At 44.0% G+C, this 2,500-nt stretch overlaps 2 non-coding genes across 2 annotated transcripts in view; both read right to left on the bottom strand.

The window, feature by feature from the left end:
- The window catches only part of LOC143306377 (large subunit ribosomal RNA), a 4,041-nt gene extending 3,966 nt beyond the window's left edge, over nt 1–75 (bottom strand). The window contains exon 1 of the ribosomal RNA XR_013063792.1: nt 1–75. This exon is cut by the window's left edge and continues 3,966 nt beyond it. This is a non-coding gene — a ribosomal RNA (large subunit ribosomal RNA).
- Nucleotides 76–1,807: 1,732 nt separating this feature from the next.
- LOC143306402 (5.8S ribosomal RNA) lies at nt 1,808–1,962 on the bottom strand. Its single transcript, XR_013063799.1, has one exon. It is a non-coding gene; the product is annotated as a 5.8S ribosomal RNA (ribosomal RNA).
- Nucleotides 1,963–2,500: the final 538 nt, after the last annotated feature.

The raw sequence follows: 2,500 nt of genomic DNA, 5'->3' as shown, positions 1-2,500 counted from the left end.
ATCCTAGTTAGTTTCTTTTCCTCCGCTTAATAATATGCTTAAATTCAGCGGGTAATCTCGCCTACTCTGAGGTCGTCAATTTCTTTGGTTTCATCGAAAGGTGAATAATGATGCTCGATGCAAAAAAAAAAAAAATAAACGAAAAGAAGCAAAAAAGCAAACACGTAGAGAAACTGTGCGTGAATCAACCTTTCGCATATTCAATTTTTCCTCCTCTCTCGTTTCAAAATGTTTGTATTTATCGTTCGATGAAACGAGCACAAGAGGGAAAAAAAAGTTGAGACACGACGTTCCCATAATTTTCGTGTTATTTCCTTTTTGCTTCAAACATTTTGCGGACTGCAGCTTCGTCGTATTGCTTTTATCAATTTTTAACAATTTCAAAGCGAAGACAACTCGCAAGACGATCCATTTCGTCTCGGTTCAATTTTAACGTCCGTCCGTATTATTTTTTGTTCCACAAGAGATTTCGAATAGGTTTCTTTATTTATCATCCCTTCTTTTCGAGCGCCACGGAAGCAAGAGGAAAAGCAAGAGCGAGAGAACATTTCGCGTATACTTCATTTAACAATTTTAACCAACACGCGATGTACTCCACACACCTCTTAGATTTAACAACTGCTTTTCTCTTCTTCTCCCCTTAGCGCAAGGGTAAACCCCATTTGTCTCTTCTTTGGAACGCAACAAAACTTTCGAGGACTGGACGACCGAGCGATGGTCGCGCGGTCTTCGCTTATCTTTAACAAACGAAGTAGTCCGTATGTATTCTAAATGTTGAAGCCTCCTAGAGCTTTAAGCCATGCGAGACATTGAAATGCTGTTTTAACGGGAGCATGCATAATTGCTGCAAACATACTTTTATCACAAGTTCTAGCCACGCCACGGAGGCTTCGAAGTTCCTTCACCATTCGCTTTCCTCTCTTTTGTTACACAGTTTCAGACTACGATCAGGGGTACCGAAACGCTGTATTGATTGTAAACAACCATTTTTATCTTGGAGCGGAGCGTTCCTTTACTCGTTAGATTTGTCTTGTCGCGTGTGTATTCGCTTTTTCGACGCTTTTTAACCATTTAACTTGTTTAGCGAAGCTAAACGCACAGACAGACAAAAAAAAAGGAACAGCATCGCGCGTCAAACAGCGACGACCCATCTGAAGCGATCTTTCATTTATACACCGTTTGTAAACAGAGAGATGTATAAAGCGCGGGGAATCATTCGAAACCCTGGGGCTATTCGAGCTTGCATTTCAGCAAATTATCATCTCAAACATTTCACTCGTTTGCTTTTTCTAAATTTATAGGAGAGCTTCTTTCGTTTATTTTTGACACACCTTTCGTAAATATCGTTTCTGGCAACGTCGGGAGCGTGGATTTCTACAAGTGAACAATCGCGCCGATCCGATAACTTCCAGCAGGATGGAGAATCTTTATAGATTATCTTCCGAGAACTCGGTGCTTTCACGGGCGGTCGTTTATAAATTTTAACGAACGACTCGCGCGCCGTGACGCACTTGCGCTAGTTCGAAGAGATATTTCGAAATTTGTTTCTCTCCTTTAACGGCCTGCATTTAGTGTATCGGTTGCGATTTTCGTCACATCGTTTCCACGACAAACGCCGACGAACTGCCCAACTATCGCTCGTACGTTGCGACTCTTTCTTTGTTTATCGTTCATTCATTCTTTCAATTTCGTTCGATAATCCCGCTCCGAAACGTTCTACTTTCGTTGAACGACGGCGAGATGTTTAGAAAGAAATGAATTACTCTTTTTTCGAGAAGCAAACGCAAGCAGTCTTTTGTTAAGAAAACGACCCTCAGCCAGGCGTGGTCCAGGAATTGTATCCGTGGACCGCAATGTGCGTTCGAAATGTCGATGTTCATGTGTCCTGCAGTTCACACGTTGACGCGCAATTAGCTGCGTTCTTCATCGACCCACGAGCCAAGTGATCCACCGTTCAGGGTAATCGTAAAATTTTGTATTTCAAACTCTTTAGATCTTTAGAGTGTTATTTTCATTATTAACACGCATCACATTCGATACCCACATCACTCTCCCACCCGGCGCGTGCGGGAGAGCGAATTCGGGCGTCGCCAACGTATTTGTTTGTTTGTTCGATCGTTGACGACACGATCGCGTCCAAGGACGGAAACCGTCGGAGAAACGCCCAGTGGCACGCTCCTCTCGACGGTCGGGCGTAAAGTACATTTAAAAACCTTGAAAAGTACGAACGCACACAAGGAATGCGAGCGCGCGTCCTGTCGCTGAATCGTGGGTTGCGAGATTCGAACAGACACACGGCCGGCGACGATCGGTCTAACTAATGGACACATAGTTTTTCAAAGACTCGCTATCGTCGCTTCTCAGCCGGTCCGTAAACAACACACATCGATCAGGCGGACGCACGAATCTTACCACGGTGCGTGTTTCGTAGATTCCAGGTTACCCGCAAGTACCTCTCTCTCCCTCTCGAAAGAGGAATCTCGATCCGTCCTTTTTGGAC

The sequence above is a fragment of the Osmia lignaria genome, unplaced genomic scaffold (assembly GCF_051020975.1).
Source record: "Osmia lignaria lignaria isolate PbOS001 unplaced genomic scaffold, iyOsmLign1 scaffold0007, whole genome shotgun sequence".
Classification (NCBI taxonomy): Eukaryota; Metazoa; Arthropoda; class Insecta; order Hymenoptera; family Megachilidae; genus Osmia; species Osmia lignaria.
Note: the sequence above shows the minus strand (reverse complement) of the source record. Positions and strands in the feature narration are given on the sequence as shown.